Here is a 26938-nt window from a genome sequence, read left to right as displayed (position 1 = left end):
TATTTCTGGTTTGCATGTCTGGAGTTGGGCAAAGACAACGCACTAGAAACTCCCCCATTGGTGCAGGAAACTCATCAAGCAATACTGTCAGGTACAGTAATGTGGTAAAATCCATGAATACCATTTTCTCCCCCCCCCCTCCAATCCCTAAACCCTAATGTAAAGTGCTGTGCCCCAAACTTTTTCTCCCCCAACCCAAAAAACCTGAGGATAATTTTTTTTCTTATTTCTGCTTTGCATGTCTGGAGCTGGGCAAAGAAAACGCGCTCAAAACTGGCCAATTGGTGCAGGAAACCTATCCAGCAATACTGTCAGGTACAGTAATGTGGTAAAATCCATGAATGCCATTTTCTCCCCCCAAACACAAATCATGAGGATTTAATTATGTAATGTAGTCAAGGTGTAATAATTTTTTCCAATTTCTTTTTTACATGTGCATGTCTGGAGCTGGGCAAAGACAACGCGCTGAACCCTCCCATTGGTGCAGGAAACCTATCCAGCAATACTGTCATGTACAGTAATGTGTTCAAATTCATGCATGCCATTTTTTACCCAAACCCCATCCACAACCCCTAAAAACCTAATCTAAACCCCTAGCCCTAATGTAAAGTGCTGTACACCCATGCCATGCTTTTTCTCCCCCCCAACCCAAAAAACCTGAGGATATTTATTTTTCTTATTTCTGGTTTGCATGTCTGGAGCTGGGCAAAGACAACGCACTAGAAACTCCCCCATTGGTGCAGGAAACTCATCCAGCAATACTGTCAGGTACAGTAATGTGGTAAAATCCATGAATACCATTTTCTCCCCCCCCCCCTCCAATCCTTAAACCCTAATGTAAAGTGCTGTGCCCCAAACTTTTTCTCCCCCAACCCAAAACACCTGAGGATAATTTTTTTTCTTATTTCTACTTTGCATGTCTGGAGCTGGGCAAAGACAACGCACTAGAAACTCCCCCATTGGTGCAGGAAACTAGTCCAGCAATACTGTCAGGTACAGTAATGTGGTAAAATCCATGAATGCCATTTTCTCCCCCCAAACACAAATAATGAGGATTTAATTAGGTAATGTAGTCAAGGTGTAAAAAAAAATTCCAATTTCTTTTTTACATGTGCATGTCTGGAGCTGGGCAAAGACAACGCGCTGAACCCCCCCCCCCCCCCCCCCCCCCCATTGGTTCAGGAAACCTATCCAGCAATACTGTCAGGTACAGTAATGTGTTCAAATTCACGCATGCCATTTTTTCCCCAAACCCCATCCACAACCCCCTAAAAACCTAATGTAATGTGCTGTACCCCCATGCCTTGCTTTTTCTCCCCCCTAACCCAAAAAACCTGAGGATATTTATTTTTCTTATTTCTGGTTTGCATGTCTGGAGCTGGGCAAAGACAACGCACTAGAAACTCCCCCATTGGTGCAGGAAACTCATCCAACAAAACTGTCAGGTACAGTAATGTGGTAAAATCCATGAATACCACTTTCTCCCCCCCCCCCTCCAATCCTTAAACCCTAGTGTAAAGTGCTGTGCCCCAAACTTTTTCTCCCCCAACCCAAAAAACCTGAGGATAATTTTTTTTCTTATTTCTGCTTTGCATGTCTGGAGCTGGGCAAAGACAACACGCTGAAAACTCCCCCGTTGGTGCAGGAAACCTATCCAGCAATACTGTCAGGTACAGTAATGTGTTTAAATCCATGAATGCCATTTTCTCCCCCCAAACAAAAATCATGAGGATTTAATTATGTAATGTAATCAAGGTGTAATAATTTTTTCCAATTTCTTTTTTACTGTACATGTCTTGAGTTGGGCAAAGACAATGCACTAGAAACTCCCCCATTGGTGCAAGAAACCTATCCATCAATAATGTCAGGTACAGTAATGATTTCAAATCCATGCATGCCATTTTTTCCCCACTCCCCACCCACAACCCCCTAAAAACCTAATGTAGGGGGCGTGGCTTGGAGCCGAACCAAGATGGCTGTGTGATGCTATAGCTCCACAAAGAGGGATCAAACATCTATATCCATCCTGGCCCATACTTCGCCAAAATAAATGATCATCCCCAAATACGAATAGCCCACGAAGCGCTGCATATTTCAAAGTCATAAATACACATATATGAAATTAATTGGACATTGCTTGAATACCCTGGAGATTTGAGGCCTACCAGACGGAACAGCAAACTGCAACCCCAGAGCAGAGCCCCCTAAAGGAACATGGCCCGGTATCCATCTCTCCCCTGGCATCCCCTGCTAGCAAGAGCTACCACAAGGGCAAACTCGCAGGAGGGAGAATTGGGTGAGTAGCCCGTGGACTATTAACCTGAGGCAGCACGAGACTTTGGAGTGGCTGGCTAGCACCCAAAATGGCCGCCATGGCCCTGTAACGGAGAGGGAGCGGAGCTCCGAGCATACCTTCCCCCGGCCGGGGGTCAGTCGGAGAGCGCCTCTCTGTACCTCCCTCCACCTGTCAACTCCACTGGGGGGGGGGGGGACTGGGGCTACCGGCGGGGCATACGGAGGTGGTGCGTGGCCGTGGTGCAGATGCAGGCTGCCTAAGATGGCCACTTGGTAAGGGAGAGGGGGCTGAGTGCCGGATTTACCTGCTCCTGGCCGGCGGCCGGTCGGGGTGAGCCGTACGATCTGCCCCCTGCTTACCTGCACTCCCTCTGCTTTCCTCCGCCTTCCTGTGCCCCTGCGGTGAAGACTGAGCAGAGCTGCTGCCGGGAGTAGTGCTGCTTGGCTCCCTGCGTTTCAGCCTGCGTGTCGGCAAAATCCACGATGGCCGCCGCAGGTCTGATTTAAAGTCACAGCTCCCCACAAGAAAATAAATAAATAAACAGAAAACAAAAAAGAATAAATAACAAAGCAGCTTAAACCTTGCGTGGGGCTTGCAGGGTGCAGGGGGTACCCATGGCAGTGGTGGGAGCGGAGAGAGGGGAAGGGGGAGCTCCGAGGAGGTGGAGAGGGAGAGGAGAGGGAGAGGTACCATGCGTTCCAGCTTGAAACGCAGCTGTGTCCCCGCCTGATCCAAAATGGCCGCCGCTGGCCTGAGTTAAAAGCACAAACACACACAAATAAATTCAGTGGCTGAAAATTGGAAAACAGAGCTTTGAATTGTTTTTACCAACACACTCTCTCCCCACTCGGACTCAGCCCCACTACCTACCCACCTACCTACCTAGGAGAAGGTCAACCCCCCCCCCAGAGAAGGGGGGGGGAAACTAATAAATAAAAAAAATTAAAAATATGAATGAGCATGGTCCCTCAGGAATGAGGGGGCTTATGTCAATGTAAAAAAGGAAATACAGAACTTACATCACCCAAACAAAATCAGCTTCAATTCTACAGTATATATAAAAACTACCAATAAACAACAAATATGCCACCCACCAAAACACAAAAAAAAACACAGCGGGAGGCCGCACTCTTCTTTTAAAAACCAAAGACAGGAACTAAAGATCAGGAAGCGTCTATCACAGGCGAAGACGCAGAACCAGAATCTGACTCCGAAGAAGAGACAGATACTCCGCTTACTCGCAAAGAAATGTTGCGGTTTGTCCAAGACATCAAAAGTTCCTTCCGCTCCGAGATGCAGAGTTTCCGTCAGAGTGTCAGAGAGGAAATATCGTCTATAGGAGACCGTATCGTGGACTTGGAGGAGAAAGTGGACACCACCGCCTCTGCCCAGGAGACCCAAGCCCAAGACATCCACAAATTAAAAACACAAGTTAAAACAATTTTCGAAAAATTGGAAGATACGGAAAACCGATCAAGACGCAATAATCTGCGGATCAGGGGGGTCCCGGAGGAAGTGGACAATGCTCAACTGGACGCATATCTCATCCAGCTCTTTGGGTCTTTGTTACCAGAAATGTCGGAAGACAAACTCCAGATGGACAGAGCACATAGACTGCCTAGACCTAGAGGCCTGGACCCCAAAAAAACACGAGATGTGATTACACGTCTACACTACTTTCGTAGTAAAGAGGAGATACTGAGAGCCGCTAGATCTGCTCTAAGGATAGAACAAGACAACGTTCAGCTTCTCATTTTCCCAGATCTGGCTCAAATCACGCTGAACAAACGTAAAATGTTCGCACAGGTCACAAACACATTGCGAAATAACAAAATACGCTAACGTTGGGGTTTTCCATGCAAGATAATATTTCTCTACCAACAAAAAACATATATATTTCTCTCTCCAGAAGAAGGCGAAGAGAAATTCAGAGCAATGGGTCTCCTTGAACTAGAGGAAATGGAGGCCTCCGGGTGGATTCAGCCCCCACCTAAACAACAGCGCCCAACATGGGTAAAGACCCCAACTTCACGAAGAGAAAAGAACCAGCCCGCTTGAAATTTGGAGCTGATCAATCGTTGAGTTTCCAGTTAATTTTACCGACTGACGGAATGTTGTTTGGAACATAAGGCATAGCTGAACTTGTCGTTTACTCCAGATAAGCTCTTTTTCTTGAACAAGAGTGGAGACACCTGGCATCAATTCACTAACTCGAACCACTCCCAAAGACCAAGACGATCTGGTTATCAAGAATCTCCCGAAGATAACTTCCCATACTGTGAAAGGTTTTAGTTTTAAAATACAGGCTACCACGAGGGTTGCTTTGGAAATGTTTTTTTTTTCAAAATTGACTGTGTTTCTAAATGGACTAAAAGTCTCAAAGCACCTAGAAACTGATAGACAGCCTGATCTAAGTTGAATGTTTTGTGCAGTTGACACATGTTGGCCCAAGTTGGGGGTTTTCGGGCTCGGTCCTCGGGGGCCGTCGGCGGGCCGGCTTCTGTGGGTGTCCCTGTCTCGGTGCGGTTGGCTCGGACGGTGGCTCTGTCTTTGACTGGGTCGCTGGCTGGGCCGCCTGTGCTGGGGGGCGGCCCGCTGGTGGCTCTTGGGGTCCGGGTTTGGACACCCTGGGCCTAATTCGAAACCGTTTTCTAGGTAAAAGTATGTCCTGATTGCAGGATATCTATGTTATTTATTTTTTGCACTGTTCCGTTTGTGTCTCTCTTCCCCTATAGACTAAATATAGATTTCGAGATGGCCGAGCACTGGATGCCAGTCTGATCTACTCAATGTGAGAAAATTAAGGAAAGATAAGGTGATGTAAATAGTTACGATGTTTCATTTCCCCCTCGTTTTTCTGTATCCTGATGTGTAAGACTACACATACAATCCACCCCGTACTTACCGGGGTGTTGCTTTTGATTTCTGAAGATTTGGCTCCTAAACAAAGGAGCACTGTGGCATAAAGCCGTTGGGCTGAAACCCGCCCTCCACAGGTTTGCGCATCCCGTGACTGCGATACACTCGCATCACGGGACCTGAGATGGTTGGTCCCCCCAAACATAGTTTGGAAACCGGGGTCCTCTTTTTACCCCACCCTACCTTGTCCACCCTCTCCCCACACCCAGTTCTACAAGCATTTGTTACTGCAGAAAGTTAATATGTGTATCTCTCAAGGTGTATGTTCACGATACAGACTTTTACAATTGATAAGATTCTGTTTCTTCTGCTATATAGATGTCATCACTCTGTTCACCTGTATCATAGACCTTTCAAGCATCACTATGCCGATTAATATAATTTCCCAAAACACCAAGGGCCTCAATACCCCCCGTAAGAGACGAATAGCCCTTTCAGAGGCCAAAAGACTAGCAGGAGATATCATTTTGTTACAAGAAACGCATTTGAAAAAGGAGGATCAATCACTGCTTTACAGTAGCGACTACCCTCTAATCTATCACTCATCATCCCATACAAAAAAAATGGGGTGGCTACACTTTTCCACAAAAATCTAAATTTCAAAGTAGACAAAATTAAAAATGACCCTGCTGGGAGACTTTTAATTGTTACAGGATTACTAGACTCTACCGATCTGACAATAGCTAACATATATGCCCCTAATGAAAATCAAGAATCCTTTTTCCAGGAGCTCACAAATGTAATAAACTCTGTCCAGAAAGGTTTTCTAATTCTTGCAGGGGATTTAAACGCAATCATGGACCCAAATTTAGATAAATTTCCCAGTCTCCCACTACCACAAAAGATAGTTCCCTCAACTCGTGGTCTTGTATCTATGACCAAGGATCTGATGGTGGTAGACTCCTGGAGATTAATGAACAACAAGGAAAAAGATTTCTCCTTCTTCTCTCACCCCCATAATAGCTATTCACGTATAGACTATATTTTAATTGACCAACAAATTAGCGATAACATTTCCTCAGCAATAATTGCCCCCTCTGCTTGGTCAGACCATTCTACAATTATAACTAAACTGGATGGCCTCACCACCAAAAACAAAACAAGGTTATGGACCTTAAATGAATCATTATTGTCGAACCCACAAAATCTCCAACAATTGGAAGAGGAACTGGTCCTATTTTTTGATATAAATAACCCCAGACGTTTCCCCTTTTACCCTATGGGAGGCCCATAAATCTGTGCTTAGAGGTAAGCTGATCGCTCTGGCCTCTCGGAAAAGGAAGGAAAAAGCGGAACACATTGTGACATTAACACAAAAGTTATCAGAACTAGAAAGTATCCATAAAGCAAATCCCTTCCGAAAAATCTATAGACAAATAATCTCAGTTAGAGGGCAATTAAATCTTTTGTTAGTGAAATACTATGAAAAAAGCAATAAGGCAGATAAAATGCTGGCACGTAAGCTAAAACAAAAGCAGGTTAAAGCTAGGAATATTATACATCTCTTTACAATCTGCCTGGCCCAGTGGAAGAATCGGCTAAAAACAAAAAAGCGAAAAATAATTAAAACTTTCTAACTCAATGCCGGCTCCCCACGCTGGAACAAGAAGATATAATAAATCTTGAAAAAACTATAGAACCCCCTGAAATCTTAGAGGGTATCATATCTTTGAAAAATGGGAAGGCCCCTGGTCCGGATGGATTTTCAAATCTTTACTACAAAAAATTCTCCATAATACTCCTCCCACACTTAACCAAAGTATTTAATGAGATGCTTTTAGGCCTCCTCCCACCCAGAGATATGCTACGAGCAACCATAGTAGTAATCCCAAAAGATGGAAAAGATCCCATGATGTGCTCTAGCTATCGACCTATATCTTTATTAAATACAGATCTAAAATTATACGCAAAAATCTTGGCCACTAGATTAAACAATATTCTTCCAAGATTGATCCATCCGGACCAGGTTGGCTTTGTCTTGGGCAGACAAGCCCTTGACAACACAAGGAGGACGGTGAATTTAATACATGTAGCAAAACAAACCTCACGCTCATCATTATTACTTTCACTAGACGCTGAAAAAGCTTTTGATCGGCTGGATTGGCAGTTTATGAAGGCCACACTCTCACAAATGGGATTTACTCCCAAAATCTTAAACAGCATGAACACGTTATACTCTGTTCCAACAGCCATAGTAAAAACGAATAACTCCTTGTCTGATCCTTTCCCAATATCGAACGGAACCAGACAGGGGTGCCCACTGTCCCCCTTGTTATTTGCTTTGGCAATTGAACCATTAGCCTGCCAGATAAGAATGAACCCCAATATCACGGGTATCAATGTTGGACAGAAGGAATTCAAGATAGCTCTCTATGCGGATGACATACTATTGACGCTCTCAAACCCTCTTATCTCCCTCCCCAACCTTTTCCAAGCTCTATCTGAGTTTGGCTCCCTCTCAGGATACAAAAGTAACCACTCTAAATCTATGGCTCCTAGCTTAAACCTTCCCAAGGATATGGTAAAATTACTTCAACTTAATTTTGACTTCAAGTGGTATCAGACCCACATTAAATATTTAGCGGTTCAAATAACAAAAGATTACTCATCCCTATACAAAATAAACTTTAAACCTTTATTCGACCAAGTTGCAAAGGACTTGTCCACCTGGAATCCATACGTCATATCTTGGTTCGGAGGGATCGCCAGTATTAAAATGAACATTTTACCTAGAATACTGTACCTCTTCCAAACTCTCCCAGTAAAGATTTGTCAGAAGGACCTAAACAATATTCAAAATAAAATTCTGAAATTTGTATGGCAAAATAGACGTCCTAGAGTCCGCAAAAATATCCTTTATAAATCTAAGCTAGAAGGAGGCTTAGCCCTTCCAAACCTACAAAAGTACTATAGAGCGGCACAACTAGGGCAACTAGTTAGTTGACATTCAAACCCAACCGAAAAAAGATGGGTCGAACTAGAAGAATCGATCTGCTCCCCATGCGAAATTAAGACTTTCCTCTGGCTTAATAGAAAATCCAGACCAATTGAGGTTTACACAAACCCGGTGTTATCTTTCACATGTAATCTTTGGGACTCCCTTAAAGTTAGGTTCCAACTGACTGGTACCCCATCCCTCATACAACCCCTGTTTTCAGATCCCTCCCTCCCTTTTTACACTAATAACCAACAATCCAACCTTTGGGTCCAAAAAGGACTCCTAAGCGTTAATGATATTCTCATCAAAGGTAAAGTCCCTTCGTTCATCTCGTTACAAACGAGCCACGACATTCCCTCCTCTGAATTTTTCAGATTTCTCCAAGTTAGGCACTATGTTCAATCCATTTACAAGCCAAACCAACCACATGTGTTAACGCTATATGAAGACTGGTGTGTACGTCAGCCTGTTATGAAGGGCATTACTTCCAGGCTATACCATAGTTTGACGCCCGTCAAAAATAGCCAAATCCCTGATAAATATAAGACATCCTGGGAGGAGGAGTTAAATACCAATTTGGATTTTGATGTCTGGAAAGATGTTTGGGAGGCTGCCTCCAAAAATTCTTCCTGTGTGGTGATTAAGGAGAATATTTACAAGCTAATATTTAGATGGTATATGACTCCTACCAGGTTGAACTCTTTTCTCCCAGGTGTCTCTCCATTATGTTGGCGTGGTTGTGGCGAAAGGGGGAATATACTGCACATATTTTGGTCGTGTCCAAAAATTCAGCAAACATGGACGGAATGTTTGCATTAATACACAGGGTTCTGGGAATCACTGTCCCACAGGACCCAATATATACAGTCTTGGGAAAACCAATAGCCAATTGTAACAAAAAAGAAATTAGAGTTATCTCCCAAATTCTAAATGCTACTAGATGCACCATCGCCAAAAACTGGAAACAACCGACTCCCCCATCCTTAAACGAAATCAATAACAAAATCTGGCATATAGTCTACATGGAAAAACTCACTGCCTACCTAACTGGTTCCACTTCACAATTCTCAGAGACATGGGCTCCTTGGTTTAGACATGCAGGTATATCCCCATATTTAGACTAGATTATTCTGAACAGAGTGATTTAAGATTTAAGATTTATGATCTATGTTGTACCTCACCTGTTATTTAATATGTTACATGGTTTCAAATGCTGTCCCCTTCCCCCCTTCCCATACTCTCCTCCCCTCCTAATGTGTAATCAGACTTTTTGCTATATTGTACCGTTGTATTGTTCCCCCCCCCCTTTTTTTCTTTTTGTACCCCTCTTACTTTTGGAAAAATGATTAATAAAAAACTTAAGTAACAAAAAAAAAAAAACCTAATGTAAACCCCTAGCCCTAATGTAAAGTGCTGTAGCCCCATGCTTTGCTTTTTCTCCCCCCAGCCCAAAAAACCTGAGGATAATTTTTTTTTCTTATTTCTGCTTTGCATGTCTGGAGCTGGGCAAAGGCAACGCACTAGAAACTCCTCCAATGGTGCAGGAAACCTATCCAGCAATACTGTCAGGTACAGTAATGTGTTCAAATCCATGCATGCCATTATTTCCCCAGCCACAACCCCCTAAAAACCTAATGTAAACCCCTAGCCCTAATGTAAAGTGCTGTAGCCCCATGCATTGCATTTTCTCCCCCCAACCCAAAAAACCTGAGGATAATTTATTTTTCTTATTTCTGCTTTGCATGTCTGGAGCTGGGCAAAGACAACGCACTAGAAACTCCTCCATTGGTGGAGGAAACTCATCCAGCAAAACTGTCAGGTACAGTAATGTGTTTAAATCTATGAATGCCATTTTCTCCCCCCCAAACAAAAATCATGAGGATTTAATTATGTAATGTAGTCAAGGTGTAATAATTTTTTCCAATTTCTTTTTTACATGTGCATGTCTGGAGCTGGGCAAAGACAACATGCTGAACCTCCCCCCCCCCCCCCCCCATTGGTGCAGGAGACCTATCCATCAATACTGTCAGGTACAGTAATGTGTTCAAATTCATGCATGCCATTTTTTCCCCACCCCCCATCCACAACCCCCTAGAAACCTAATGTAAACCCCTAGCCCTAATGTAAAGTGCTATACCCCATGCCATGCTTTTTCTCCCCCCCCCCCCTCCCCCCCCAACCCAAAAAACCTGAGGATAATTTTTCTTCTTATTTCTGCTTTGCATGTCTGGAGTTGGTCAAAGACAACGCACTAGAAACTCCCCCATTGGTGCACTAAACTCATCCAGCAATACTCTCATGTACAGTAATGTGGTAAAATCCACGATTGCCATTTTCTCCCCCCAAACAAAAATCATGAGGATTTAATTATATAATATAGTCAAGGTGTAATAAGTTTTTCCAATTTCTTTTTTACATGTGCATGTCTGGAGCTGGGCAAAGACAACGCGCTGAAAAATCCCCCATTGGTGCAGGAAACCTATCCAGCAATACTGTCAAGTACAGTAATGTGGTAAAATCCATGCATGCCATTTTCTCCTCCTCCCCTCCCCCCCACAAACTCCTAAATACCTAATGTAAACCCCTAGCCCTAATGTAGAGTTTTGTACCTCCATGCCATGCTTTTTCTCCCCCCAAACCAAAAAACCTGAGGATAATTTTGTTTTCTTATTTCTGCTTTTTTATGTCTGGAGTTGGGCAAAGACAACGCACTAGAAACTCCCCCATTGGTGCAGGAAACTCATCCAGCAATACTGTCAGGTACAGTAATGTGATCAAATCCATGCATGCCATTTCCCCTAACCCCCATCCACAACCCCCTAAAAACCTAATGTAAACCCCTAGCCCTAATGTAAAGTGCTGTACCCCCATGCCATGCTTTTTCTCCCCCCAACCCAAAAAACCTGAGGATAATTTTTTTTCTTATTTCTGCTTTGCATGTCTGGAGTTGGGCAAAGACAACGCACAAGAAACACTCCCATTGGTGCAGAAAACTCATCCAGCAATACTGTCAGGTACAGCAATGTGGTAAAATCCATGAATGCCTTTTTCTCCCCCAACACAAAAATCATGAGGATTTAATTATTTTCTGAAGCCAGGGTCACGTTTGATGTGTGAATGGCTCCCGATAGCATTAACACAGTTCCCTTTTAAGTCACTCCAAGCCCTGTAATATTTCCTCCACTTTATTGGGGAAAGCAGCAGAACACAGATACTTGTGGATGGTATGTAGTGGTGATTATTAGTTAGAAACCGGTAAAAAGAGATGGCCTCACCATGGGGGATGAACAGAGAAGGGTCTTGTACTCACTGTCTCCAGGGTGCAAAAGGAAGTGAGGGGCAGTGTGGGTAAAGGGAATAGTCTAGGGGCAGACTATCTCTGAACAAACAGGAGGGGGGGCAGACTAGCTCATTCTGGTGAGGATCTCAGAAACTGCAGTAGCAGCTCACTGATTCCATGCCCGGAGGCAAGAAATGCAACATTGTTGCAAGTTACATAGGCACAGTATGTGTGTGCAAACTCCATGCAGCTGGGAATAAGATCTGACAGGCAGAAGCTGCAAAGGAGAGAGGGGGGTGAGTCAGAAATGTAGTTCTTGTTCCATGACACTCCCCGTCTGGTATCTGTAGATACCACTATATAACAGACTATGTGGAACATATGTGCAATGCATAACAAAGATAACATCACATTCTCAAACGATGCAAGACTCCATGTCCACATAGCGATGTGACACCGGCCGGTATCACTGGTATCAAGGTCCATTGGTCATGGTTCACTGGTATCAAGGTCCATTGGTCATGGTTCTTTGGCAAAGGATGCAGGGTGGATGCACAGCTCCAGGTTTGCTGGTTGCACCACAATGTCTTTGTGTAAAGGTCTCTGGCACTGTTTCCTTTTAGCCTTGTGAGAGAACAGTCTTTTTGTCTCTGTAGTCTTACCCACAGAATGCATCCCCTTGTAGGTATGCCAGTCGTGGTAGCCTGTCGCTCTATCACCTGGCGTTTGGCAGAAGGAGATGGCTTTTTGCTCCTTGCGGAAGCGGAACAACACTCCTGGAAGACTGGTTGTCGAACCTAGTCCAGTAAAGAGGGCGTCTTTCAGGGAGACTCTCTGAAGCTGAGTGCTGGGGCTGAACACTACCCGGATTTGATTGGGTTCCTGAAGGTGGTAGGCCCCAGATGATTGGAGGTACCAGCATTCTTCACCTTCCTTCATTAGAGGTGCTGGCTTTGCGTGGCCGGTAAGGAATATCTTCTGGATGAAGGCCACAAAGTTGTTTTTGGTCTCTGGTTCCCTTTGTAGGTCGCAGAGGTGCGAAGTGAACCTAGAGATGGCATATTCTCCATTGTTTGGGAAGCGCCTTCTTGGTGAACGGAATGGTAGCGGGTTCACCCAACTGCCTGGTCCGTCTTTGGAGAGCTCCTTGGTTGTTAACCTCGGGAATCCTCTATCTTCCCTCGATGGTGTTCGCTTGTCATCGTTCCTTGTTGTCTGGAACGCTGTGCACCGTAAGTCATTGGTGCATTCCTCTTGCACGAGAACATCTCCCCGTAGTTTGGTTAAATGCTTTTGTGTCTCTTTGTTAACTGCCATCAGGACGTTATTTTCTCCCTGGACGTAACGAAGAACAGTCTCTTTTGCCCTAGTAGGTCCCTTTATGAAATGTCTCTGTGGCTGTCTCTTTTTAGACGTGTGAGAGGACAGTCCTTTTGATACTGTGGCTTCACCTGTGGGGCGCAATCTTTTGCGGCTATGCCAGCCGTGGCAGTTGGTTGCTTTGTCGCTTGATACTCTGTGGAGAGGAACAACTGTACATCTTAGTCGTGCCACTGCTCGCGAGAGGACTGTTTGATCGTTCATTGCCTTTTGGAGGATCCCTTTGTCGGTCACCTTTGGGAGGTTACTTTCTTCCTTCGGTGGAATCGACTCATCATCCTTAGCTGTCTGGACTGCTGAGCATCCCAGGCCATTGTCACATCCCCCTGATGTGAGGATGTTTTTGTTGATCTCAGGGGTATGACCTTGTCTCTTCTCTTCACTTGGCCCTCCTATCACTTGGAGATGGCCAAGACATGGTTCAGAGAGGGATGTGTGTCCACATTCTGTTACCACCGTTCTGCGGGCGTCAACATAGTCTCGTCCGTGCTCTTTGTCGGTGCACGTGTTGCCCACTATCACCCATCCTAGGTCAAGTCTTTGTGCGTATGGCACGTTGTGGGGTCTGTTATGCTTTTTACGGACTTTATGTACCCTCATGATGTCCCTGCCGAGCAGCAGCAAGATCTTGGCGCCTTGTTCTACCGGCAGGATGTAGTTGGCTATTCCCTTGAGGTGCGGGTAATGGCGTGCCATGTCTGGTGTGGGAATCTCGTCCCTGTTTGTGGCCATGTGGCTGCACTCGATGAGTGTGGGAAGGGGCATGTTCACTTTGCCGTCTATTGAGCATATGGTGTAGCCATTCACTCTTCTCCCTGTGGTCTCCATTCGCCCTGCGCACGTTCTGAGGGTGTAAGGAGAAGCACCGTCTTGTATGTTAAACATATCGAAGAACTCTGACCTGACCAGCGATCGGTTGCTCTGGTCGTCGAGGATTGCGTACATCCGAATAGCCTTCTCAGGTTGTCCCTGGGGGTGCACTGCGACAAGGCATATTTTGGAGCAGGATATTTTGTCACCTTCTTTTCGCAAACCTCAGTGCGCTGAGATGTGACGGATGTTGGCTCTCCTTCTCCTTCCTCCCCGCCATGCTCCGCTATGGAGGATGGGTTCTTGAGTTGGTGGAGTGTCAGCGCCGCTGGGTGTAACAATGTCACGTGCTTGTCACTTTCGCACACTGTGCATTTGATCTCTTCTTTACAGTCCCTGGCTAGGTGAGTCATGGAACCGCAGCACCTGAAGCAAACTCTGAATTCTCCAAGTAACCTCTTGCGTTCCTCTAGGGACTTCATCCTGAACCCAAAGCACTTGTTGAGTGGGTGTGGCTTCTTGTGTATGGGATATTCCCTGTTTGGGTCCCTTGGTTCCTTGTCTCCGTCGACCGACTGATCGGGAGTAGTTTGGGTCGTGGGAGGCACGTCCGTCCTGCGGGCCGAGATGGGTGTTTGGGTGTTACCATATCTCGTCGCTGGTCTCTCGTTCCTCAGACTGCTGGCACTGTATGTGGTTTGCGCACCTAAGATGAAACTGGGGTCGTTCCTTGTCCTGGCTGCTTCGCGAATGAAGCTCAAGAAAACTGAGAATGGGGGGTAGACGACTTGTTTCTCCCTTTTGTATTTGGAGCCTTGTGAAATCCATTTTTCTTGGAGGTTGAAGGGTAGCTTCTCTAGGATGGGTCTCACTCCACGAGCTGAGTCTAGGACGTTGAGACCTATTAAGGAATGGTCTTTCCTTGCGAACTCCAGTTCTTGCAGCAGGTCCCCGAGCTCTCGTAACTTCGAGTAGTCTTTAGGTGTGATCTTGGGGAAGCTGTCGACTCTTTTTAAGAGCGAATCCTCGACTGCTTCGGGGCTGCCGTAGGACTCTTCTAGCCTTTCCCACACTAGGTCAAGACCTACTTGGGGTTGGTGCGCGTTTGCCGCCAGCAGTCTATTCGCGTGCTCTCTGGATTCGTTCCCCAGGAACTTGAATAGCAGATTGAGATCTTCCCTTGCTGAGAAGTGCAAGCTGTTGATTGCGTCTTTGAACGTGAACTTCCACGTCCGGTAGTTCTCAGGGCGGTCGTCGAAGCTGGTGAGTCCTGCTTGCACCAGGTCACGCCGGATCATGTACTTGACTATGTCTGTCAGGCCTGAGGCATCGGCGTGTTTGTCCCGTTCTGAGGTAGTTGCTGGGAGGGTCTGTGCGGTCGCCTCTTCTTTAGCGTGGACGCGTGATGGCTGCTGGCCAGTGTGAGGGGCTGTTTTCTCCCGCGTGGGTGTACCTGGATTGTGAGCCCGTTGTGGTGCATCCGTGCGCGCGCTGGCATGTGGATCACTGTTGCGGCTGTGGCTATCCCAGGCAGCATGTACCATTGAAGGAACTCCTCATGGGCATAGCAAGTCTTCGGTGTCTGTGGAGTCACTCCATCCGTGTTGAGATGGTGCGCTGGTGTTTACACTGAAGAGGCTCCTTACGTACACTGGCGACACACTTTATTTGAGCTCGGCTAGTCCCACGAATTCGGGTATACCCGGGTGTATTGAGGTTTGTGACTGTTTTCTGCCCGAGTGCATTGGGTTATTTTCCAGGCAGGGATTGAAGCATTTTATTCCCGCTGGCTGCAATACTGCACAGTATATATATATATACTGCATTACAATTCATGAATTTATGCCATCTGGTAGGCACGCCTATTAAATCCTAATCATTATCATTTAACAGATCAGCCGCCCGTCAGCCAGGCATGAACCCAGGCTGGGAAGGCAAACGCAACGGGGCTTGTCAGAGGTGAGGAGCGGCACATTCCAGGTATTTGCCAGGTACATACTGGGTATTTGCTCGAATAAAGTGTGTCGGTGCAGTAGTCTTCAGTGCGTTGGGCTGGATCCTCTGAGGCTATCTATCTGTACGGTTGCTCCCCACCGTCCTGTTGCGCGGCTGCTTCTAGGACTTCAGCTTGGGCTATGGCGGCAGCGGCTTCCTTCTCTTGATTAAGCGCCTCTAGTTCCGCATCAAATTCGGCTTTCCTACGCGCAGTGGCTGCGGCAGTAGCGGCGGCAGCATTGGCGGCGGCAGTGGCGGAGTTAGCGGCGGCTGTCTGTTCCTCCTCTTCTATGCGCGCTCTTACTGCTCTTATGGCTGCCTCTCTGCGACTATATTCGGCCCTGGCACGTGCGGCCTCTGCGGTGGCTCGCGCCTTGGTAGCATTTGCGCTTGCGCTTGATGCGTGAGATTGCGCTGATCTTGCTGATCTTGATGAGTGTCTGGATGTGCTTGAGCGCTGCGATGCGGTTTCCTGCAAAAAGTCCTTTCTCTTATTCTCATCTTCCGTGATGGCGGTTTGCACGATGCCATCACGTTCTAGGTCAATCGCCTTTTGTAGGTCGCGCTCTCGTATGCTATCTTCCATGTTAGTTCTTGTTAGATAGGTGAAATATGCCTGTGACAGTGCTTGATAGCGTGTGTGATCTATCTTCAATTGAGTTATTGCCTGCTCGAGCTGTTGTATATAGTTACCAGCGCCGGCGACATTGCATATCCCAAGTGTGGTTGTTTCCCAGGCCAACTCTAATTTAGCGCGGTGCGCTTCAATGTCAGTCTCATATTTTTCGCGGGCCTTTTGTGTCATTGTGACTGTCCGTTTAGGCCTTGCGTCTGTCTGCGCCTGTTGCAGTTGCGCAGCGGTCTCTGTGTCTGCGTGATCGCTCTCCTGCGTGATGTCTGGTGAGGCTCTGAGTTCTGCCATGCTGTAGGTGTGTGTAGGCCTTTAGCCAGTGCGTGTGGCGTGCGGTCTTTTACCTGTGTCAGCGATGGGCGTCTGTCTCAGATGATGCCGAGCGGTGTCCTGCAGCGTGCAGCGTAGGGGTAGCTGTTCTCACAGGTGTCCGGTGGCTCTGACCCGTGTCCTAGCGGGTGTCCGGTGGCGTGGCCCTTGATGGCGCTGGCCATGGGGACGTGCGCAGGGGTAGGTGAGATGGTGGCTCCTCACTATGGGGCTGTGCAGGGGGTGAACTCAGACAGAGAAAAGCAATTAGGTTTTGTGTAAGAAGCACTGTTTGTTTGCAAAGCTGCTGCGCAGTTTGAGCTACTTCTTGTCTGTTAAGGCTGCAGGCTGTGTGCAGTTTGCTGTATAAGCTGCTTGCTGTTTCTTTAGCATAAAGGCTGTGGGTAGCAGCTCCTCTGTGTGTGTCCCCAAGGCACATGGTCCTCTTTTTACTTTTCTGAAGCCAGGGTCACGTTTGATGTGTGAATGGCTCCCGATAGCATTAACACAGTTCCCTTTTAAATCACTCCAAGCCCTGTAATATTTCCTCCACTTTATTGGGAAAAGCAGCAGAACACAGATACTTGTGGATGGTATGTAGTGGTGATTATTAGTTAGAAACCGGTAAAAAGAGATGGCCTCACCATGGGGGATGAACAGAGAAGGGTCTTGTACTCACTGTCTCCAGGGTGGAAAAGGAAGCGAGGGGCAGTGTGGGTAAAGGGAATAGTCTAGAGGCAGACTATCTCTGAACAAACAGGAGGGGGGGCAGACTAGCCCATTCTGGTGAGGATCTCAGAAACTGCAGTAGCAGCTCACTGATTCCATGCCCAGAGGCAAGAAATGCAACATTGTTGCAAGTTACACAGGCACAGTATGTGTGTGCAAACTCCATGCAGCTGGGAATAAGATCTGACAGGCAGAAGCTGCAAAGGAGAGAGGGGGGTGAGTCAGAAATGTAGTTCTTGTTCCATGACAAATTATGTAATGTAGTCAAGGTGTAATAATTTTTTCCAATTTCTTTTTTACATGTTTATGTCTGGAGCTGGGCAAAGACAATGCCCTGAAAACTCCCCCATTGGTGCAGGAAACTAATCCAGCAATACTGTCAGGTACAGTAATGTGTTCAAATTCATGCATGCCATTTTTTCCCCATCCCCCATCCACAACCCCCTAAAAACCTAATGTAAACCCCTAGCCCTAATGTAAAGTGCTGTAGCCCCATGCCATGCTTTTTCTCCCCCCAACCCAAAAAACCTGAGGATAATTTTTTTTCTTATTTCTGCTTTGCATGTCTGGAGCTGGGCAAAGACAACGCACTAGAAACTCCCCCATTGGTGCAGGAAACTCATCCAGCAATACTGTCAGGTACAGTAAAGTGGTAAAATCCATGAATGCCATTTTCTCCCCGCCAAACAAAAATCATGAGGATTTAATTATGTAATGTAGTCAAGGGGGTTCATGCAGTAAGCAGCGGAAAGGCAAATCTCGCCACTTTCCCGCCAAAAATGGCTACCCCTATTCAGTAAGGGGCGAGAAAGTTGCGAGAACCAAACAAAACGCCAGTTTTGTTGGCGGATTTTTTTTTATTCCGGTGGCGAGGCCAGAAGGCACTTTCTGCCAAAAATAGAAACATTTTCCACCACGCTGTATTCTAGTAGTGGCGAGTAGCTTAGCGGAGCTATTCGGCACTGTAGAATGGCGTTTTTATGGCGAATCAGCCACGCAAGAAAAAGTTGGCAAGTTGATGGTGAGAGGCTGCTGATGAGTGGCGGATCTGCACTTAGAAAAATTTCAGGCCTTTTTCCTGGCTGTGATTGATGCCGGGGGTGTCTCCGGAGCTGATACCATTAATACCAGCACCGGACCCCCCCCGGCATGCATCCGAGGCAGGAAAAATGCATTTAAAGGCCACTTCATTACCCTAGCGGCTAACCGCTAAGGCAATGAAGGGGTTAAACAGCTGTGCCAGGTTTATTGTGGGTAGCGGGGGTGGGTGAAGGGGGTATTTGGCCCTTGTTGTTTGTTTAGGGCTTGCAGGGGGGTTGCGGGTGTGCTTAACCCCTTCACGACCGTAGCAGTTAATACCGCTACGGTCATGAAGGGGTTAAACCTCCCCCCCCCCCCCGCTACCCACCCGCAAGCCCTAAACAAACCATTGTTGGGGCTAATACCCCCTTCACCCACCCCGGCTACCCACAATAAAAAGAAAACACACACAACAGCCCCACACTAACTAAAGAAATATATATATATATATATATATATATATATATATACAGTGTTCAACAAACCTATACATTTGCACGCCCCGGGCGAGTGGATTTAACATCGTGGCAAGCTCCTATTGGCCCAAGCAGCACACGTTTGCTACTAGGTGGCGAGTAGATTTTTTTGTTCGTCGAGTAGATTTTTTGCTGATTTGTCGACCACTATATATATATATTACACCAACAACACCTATACCCCCCTAACATACAGTATAGTAATGGGCACAATGACTATTATCCACAAATGGATAATAGTGCATGTGTCCATTTAAAATACATACAGAACAATAAAGACATTAAATACATGTAGCACTCACCCATGTCCAGCTGCTAATGCCCCGTCTGCTTCTGCAAAACAGACACAAGAATAACAACATCCAATGGAATGTCCCCTAACCCCTTAATCACCATAGCGGTTATTAACCGCTACAGTCATTAAGGTGTTAACCCACCGTCACCCTCATACCCTTCCCCACTACCCCCCCACCCCCTGAGGCCTAACCACCCTCACCCACTACCCACAAGGGAGGCCTACCATATACCCTTGGGGCCAATACCCCCTCCCCCCACTCCAACACATACAGTACAATAATGTGCCAAATAACTATTATCCACATAGGATAATACATTATTTGGCCATTATTAAACACATTAAGTAGCATAGTAAAATAAAGAAAATTCTACTAACCTCTTCAATAAGAAGGCCCCGTCGCCAGCATCATCCTTGTGGTTCGTTGCCAAAATAATACATAGCCAATACATTGCAATGACATTCACATATCAATGAACCCTTTAATCACCTTATCGGGTACTAACCGCAAAGGTAATTAAGGGGTTAAGCCATCCTGGCAATGGCAATACCACTTATCCATAACATCCTCAATTAAATAAAATGTAATTTCCTAAACTAATCTAATGTAATCATCCAATCTAAAGCATCAAATGCCAATCCAAAGTCTCAAATGCCACTTAAAACATTGCATTTACATTGTATACATGCTGCATAAAATGTAAGCTACATGTAGACGCTGCAAATCAATGTTAACAATACAATATTTCAAATAAAATAGCATTACATTAAAAGAGTATACTGTGTAATTCAATAAAGTCACCATCAATCAATTAACATACATGAATTACATCCCAAAACAATTAAAATAACATCCATACCAATTACACAATTAACTATAGCAACCGTTACAGAGAACAAGTTAGCATCATACAAAATAGGACACCAACAATTACAATATACTAAAGCAAGCCTCACCATTACCTAAAGTACAGCATAGAAGCCCAAAAATTACATCTATCTAATTATAAAATACATTTAACACACATCTATGCATATCAGCATAGCCACAATCATTTAAAATAGTGCAAAGCAAGCTTTTACAACACTATCATTTCTTACCCTGTATGTATATATCTCTCTAGACATACATACATACCGTACATACATACAGTGGCAAGGAATGATGTACAATAAAAAAAAAAAACACATGTAAAAGCAACAAAAAACACAGTTACATTAAATACATTTCTTTAGTTCACTTACCATTACTTGACCGACTCCCGTTGAACAGCTCACTCACGAACCAATCCACGAACAAGAACCCATAAAATAATAAATCACAAAATAATAAACATTAAAATAATAAAACACGACAATCCAGGGGTCTTCTACTTGTAATCCATCTTCACCTGTATTCTTCTATCTTCTTCCGGGGTCTTCTTCCCGTCTGCTGCCACGCTCTGGTCTTCTTCTCCGGAGGTCCTTCCTCCTCGGTGTCTGGCTTCAAAATGAGACGACAAAAGGCTTTTAAAGGCCTATGACATCATATTTTCGTCATGGTTCCCACAGCCCTGATTGGGCCGTGAAAACCATGTGTTTTGGCCGATGCAAAAAAAAAATGATGATGTCACTTAAAGGCAATGAAAGCACAGCCAATGAGAATGGCTTTGCTTCAATTGCCTTTAAGATGACGTCATTAAAAGAAACATGGCCGGCCTCACATGGTACGGTAGCCAATCAGAGCTTGGGAATTCCATCCCAACTCTGATTGGCTCTAGTAGACCATGTGACAGAGGCTTGGGGAAGAACAGATATGACGTCATTGAAAGCCCTTCACATGGTACTAGAACCAATGAGAGTAGGGATAGACTTCCCACGCTCTGATTGGCTACCGTACCATGTGAGGCCGGCCATGTTTCTTTTAATGACGTCATCTTAAAGGCAATTGAAGCAAAGCCATTCTGATTGGCTGTGCTTTCATTGCCTTTAAGTGACGTCATCATTTTATTTTGCATCGGCTAAAACACGTGGTTTTCACGGCCCACTCAGGGCCGTGGGAACCATGACGAAAATGTGACGTTATAGACCTTTAAAAGCCTATGTCGTCTCATTTTGAAGCCAGACGCCGAGGAGGAAGGACCTCCGGAGAAGAAAGAAGACCAGGGCGTGGCAGCAAACGGGAAGAAGACCCCGGAAGAAGATAGAAGAATACAGATGAAGATGGATTACAAGTAGAAGACCCCTGGATTGTCGGGTTTTATTATTTTAATGTTTATTATTTTGTGGTTTTTTATTTTATGGGTTCCTGTTCGTGGATTGGTTCGTGAGTAAGCTGTTCAATGGGAGTCGGTGAGTGGGTCAAGTAATGGTAAGTGAACTAAAGAAATGTATTTAATGTAACTGTGTTTTTTGTTGCTTTTTACATGTGGTTTTTTTTTTTTTGTACATCATTTCTTGCTACTGTATGTATGTATGTATGTATGTCTAGAGAGATATATACATACAGGGTAAGAAATGATAGTGTTGTAAAAGCTTGCTTTGCACTATTTTAAATGATTGTGGCTATGCTGCTATGCATAGATGTGTGTTAAATGTATTTTATAATTAGATAGATGTAATTTTTGGGCTTCTATGCTGTACTTTAGGTAATGGTGAGGCTTGCTTTAGTATATTGTAATTGTTGGTGTCCTATTTTGGATGATGCTAACTTGTTCTCTGTAACGGTTGCTATAGTTAATTGTGTAATTGGTATGGATGCTATTTTAATTGTTTAGGGATGTAATTAATGTATGCTAATTGATTGATGGTGACTTTATTGGATTAAATTGTATACTTCTTTTGATATAATGCTATTTTAGTTGGAATATTGTATTGTTAACATTGATTTGCCGCGTCTACATGTAGCTTACATTTTATGCAGCATGTATACAATGTAAATGCAATGTTTTAAGTGGCATTTGAGGCTTTGGATTGGCATTTGATGCTTTAGATTGAATGATTACATTTGATTTGTTTACGAAATAGCATTGTATTTCATTGAGGATGTTATGGATAAGTGGTATTTTTATTGGAGCATGTTTTTGTTAACCCGGAGACATTTATTTGTATATTGGTTCATCATGTGTGTGTATATATATATATATATATATATATATATATATATATATATATATATATATATATATATATATATATATATATATATATATATATATATATATATATATATATATATTTTTTTTTTTTTTTGTTTTGTTTTGTTTCTTTTATTTTTATTGTATTTTCTCATGATGAAGCCACTGTACAAAGGAATGTGTGAAGGGTGGGTATGTGGCCAGGATGGCTTAACTCCTTCATTACCTTTGCGGTTAGTATTCTATAAGGTGATGGAGGGGTTCATTGATATGTGAATGTCATTGCAATGTATTGGCTATGTATTATTTTGGCAACGGACCACAAGGACGATGCTGGCGACGGGGCCTTCTTATTGATGAGGTTAGTAGAATTTTCTTTATTTTACAATGGTATTTAATGTGTTTAATAATGGCCAAATAATGTATTATCCCTATCTGGATAATAGTTATTTGGCACATTATTGTACTGTATGTGTTGGGGTGGGGGGAGGGGGTATTGGCCCCAAGGGTATGTGGTAGGACTCCCTTGTGGGTAGTGGGTGAGGGTGGTTAGGCCTTAGGGGGTGGGGAGGTAGTGGGGGAGGGTATGTGGCTGATGGTGGTTTAACCCCTTAATGACTGTAGCGGTTAATAACCGCTATGGTGATTAAGAGGTTAGGGGACATTACATTGGATGTTTTTATTCTTGTGTCTGTTTTGCAGAAGCGGATGGGGCATTAGCAGGATGAAGATGAGGATGGCCTACATCGTGGCAGCCGGACATGGGTGAGTGCTACATGTATTTAATGTATTTATTGTTCTGTATGTATTTTAAATGGACAACTGCACTATTATCCATTTGTGGATAATAGTAATGTTGCCCATTACTGTATTGTATGTTGTGTATTGCTATGTTTATTGGGGGCAATTGTCCCCAATAAACATGCTATTCTGCGTTAACCCCTTCATTGCCTTAGCGGCTATCCGCTATGGTAATGAAGCAGCATTAATGTATTTCAATCATATTGTGTGGGAGCAGGGCGTCCCCTGAGCTGAACCGCATTGATTTGTGGCACAGAGACCCCCTGCTTCCCGAGTTACAGGCCCCGGTTTGGGGCATCGGTTACGGTGTCGACGCCATGTTTATTGCGGGCACGTAGCGTATGGGATGCTATAAACATGGTGGCGATACTGCCCACCCGATCACACATACCGGGGCCTGTAACTCGGGAAGCAGGGGGTCCCTGGTCCACAAAGCTATGCGGTTCAGCTCAGGGGACCCCCTGCTCACTGTACAGTATTATTAAAAAAATATTCATGCTGCTTCGCTACCATAGCAGATAGCCGCAAAGGTAAGGAACGAGTCTTTATTGATATGTGTGTTTTAGTCATAGTGTAGATGTGCAGCGGGTCTCCGTTGCTGAACCGCTTTGGTTTTAGGTCCGGGGACCCCCTGCTTCCCGAGATACAGGCCCCTTTGTGGGGTGCCGGTATCCCTCTGCTTTGTTTACATTCCGCGGTCACGTGATCGGGACCTTTAAATGCAGAGGGATACCGGCACCTCATAAAGGGGCCTGTATTTCGGGAAGAAGGGGGTCCCCGGACCTGAAACCAATGCGGTTCAGCTCCGGAGACCCCCTGCACATGTACACTATGAATAAAAATGGTTTTACAAATAATTTTTAATGTGCCGATGTTTGCGCCGAGAGAGCAGCGGATCTCTCTCTGCTGCAAACACATCTCGGCAAGGGACGGCTTCTCGGCAGCTTCTCGCCAGGCAGCCGTCTCGCCACCGGTTACTAGCCATTTTATCAAATGGTGGTGGCTCATTCATTCGCCAGGGATTCGCCCGTTACAGCATACGGCGAGTTTAACACGCCAAAAACATGGCTAATTGCTAAACTGGCTAATGCTTTTTTTCGCTGCTTACTGCATGATGCCCAAGGTGTAATCATTTTTTACATTTTCTTTTTTACATGTGCATGTCTGGAGCTGGGCAAAGACAACGCGCTCAAAACTCCCCCATTGGTGCAGGAAACCTATCCAGCAATACTGTCAGGTACAGTAATGGGGTAAAATACATGCATGCCATTTTTTCCCCCAACCCCCATCCACAACCCCCTAAAAACCTAATGTAAACCCCTAGCCCTAATGTAAAGTGCTATACCCCCATGCCATGCTTTTTCTCCCCCCCAACCCAAAAAACCTGAGGATAATTTTTTTTCTTATTTCTGCTTTGCATGTCTGGAGCTGGGCAAAGACAACGCACTATAAACTCCCCCATTGGTGCAGGAAACTCATCCAGCAATACTGTCAGGTACAGTAATGTGTTCAAATCCATGCATGCCATTTCCTCCCCCCCCGCCCCCATCCACAACCCCCTAAAAACCTAATGTAAACCCCTAGCCCTAATGTAAAGTGCTATAGCCCCATGCATTGCTTTTTCTCCCCCCCAAACCAAAAGACCTGAGGAAAATGTTGTTTTCTTATTTCTGCTTTGCATGTCTGGAGTTGGGCAAAGACAACGCACTAGAAACAGTCCCATTGGTGCAGGAAACTCATCCAGCAATACTGTCAGGTACAGTAATGTGGTAAAATCCATGAATACCATTTTCTCCCCTAAACAAAAATCATGAGGATTTAATTATGTAATGTAGTCAAGGTGTAATAATTTTCAAATCCATGCATGCCATTTCCTCCCCCCCCCCATCCACAACCCCCTAAAAACCTAATGTATACCCCTAGCCCTAATGTAAAGTGCTATACCCCCATGTCATGCTTTTTCTCCCCCCCCCCCAACCCAAAAAACCTGAGGATAATTGTTTTTCTTATTTCTGCTTTGCATGTCTGGAGCTGGGCAAAGACAACACACTTGAAACTCCCCCATTGGTGCAGGAAACTCATCAAGCAATACTGTCAGGTACAGTAATGTGGTAAAATCCATGAATACCATTTTCTCCCCCCCCCCCCTCCAATCCCTAAACCCTAATGTTAAGTGCTGTGCCCCAAACTTTTTCTCCCCCAACCCAAAACACCTGAGGATAATTTTTTTTCTTATTTCTGCTTTGCATGTCTGGAGCTGGGCAAAGACAACGCACTAGAAACTCCCCCATTGGTGCAGGAAACGAATCCAGCAATACTGTCAGGTACAGTAATGTGGTAAAATCCATGAATGCCATTTTCTCCCCCCTGCCCCCCCACCAATCCTTAAACCCTAATGTAAGGTGATGTGCCCCAAACTTTTTCTCCACCAACCCAAAAAACCTGAGGATAATTTTTTTTCTTATTTCTGCTTTGCATGTCTGGAATTGGGCAATGACAACGCACTAGAAACACTCCCATTGGTGCAGGAAACTCATCCAGCAATACTGCCAGGTACAGTAATGTGTTAAAATCCATGCATGCCTTTTTCTGCCCCCAACACAAAAATCATGAGGATTTAATTATGTAATGTAGTCAAGGTGTAATAATTTTTTTCCAATTTCTTTTTTACATGTGCATGTCTGGAGCTGGGCAAAGACAACGCGCTGAAAACTCCCCCATTGGTGCATATTCTGGATCCCATGTCTGGGGTATGAATAAACCCAGCTTGCTTAAACTCAGCCCTCTTTCCAAAGCACAACAAGTCCTGTATATTTTCTTCACTTTATTTAGGAAGGCAGCAATAAAAACAGGCACTTGTGGATAAGATGTTTGTGTTGGAAAGGTGTATCTCTGTGGGTGCTTTGTAGTAAGGGCAGGTGAAAAGATTTGGCCTTGCCATAGGGGTGTTACATGAATGTACTCACTCTGCCAATGTCAGGAAATAAAGACAGTGGGTACTGCTTGTGACACAGGGATAGGGGTCAGGCCTTACTAACTGTCAGCAGGGACAGGGGGAAATGGGAAAGCCCATTAACTTGGAGTTCTGGAGATGTTGCCAGGGCAACCAGGGGTGTGACAGACTGGAAGGAATAAAGGCAACATAATGTATCCATTCCACCTGCACTGGGAGTGAAACTGCAAGGAAAGTAACATCCAAATACAGCAAGCAGGCAGAACTGCCAAGGAAAGGGGGGGATGAAACAGAGAAGGCAGAAATGGGTATTTCTGTTCCATGACACTCCCCGTCTGGTATCTGGAGATACCACTATATAACAGAATATGTGGAACATATGTGCAATGCAAACATAACATAACAATGCAAAGGTCAATGTTCACATTGCGAGGTGATACCGGCCGGTACCACTGCATCAAAGTCCTTTGGCCTAAACCTTCTGGTAAGGTTGGCCAGGTGGATGCACAGCTCCAGGTTAGATGGTTGCACCACAATGTCTTTGTGTAAAGGTCTCTAGCACGGTTTTCTTTCAACTTTGTGAGAGAACAGTCCTTTTGTCTCTGTAGTTTTCTCTACAGAGTGCATCACCTCGTGGATATGCCAGTCGTGGTAGTCTGTCACCCTATCACCTGGCATTTGGCGGAAGGAGATGGCCTTTGGCTCCTTGCAGACACGGATCAACGCCCCTGGATGACTGGTTGTCAAGTCTGATCCAGTGATTAGTGCGCCATTTGGAGAGGCTTCCTGGTGCTAGGCATTGGAGCTGAACGTTACCCAGATCTGGCTGGGTTTCTGATGGTGGTGGACACCAGATGATGGGAGGTGCCGGCATTTTTTACCTTCCTTCAGTGAAGGTGCTTTTTCTGCGTGTCCGCTAAGGAATCTCTT

The sequence above is a fragment of the Ascaphus truei genome, chromosome 4, assembly GCF_040206685.1.
Source record: "Ascaphus truei isolate aAscTru1 chromosome 4, aAscTru1.hap1, whole genome shotgun sequence".
NCBI lineage: Eukaryota > Metazoa > Chordata > Amphibia > Anura > Ascaphidae > Ascaphus > Ascaphus truei.
This window is presented reverse-complemented; position numbering follows the sequence as displayed.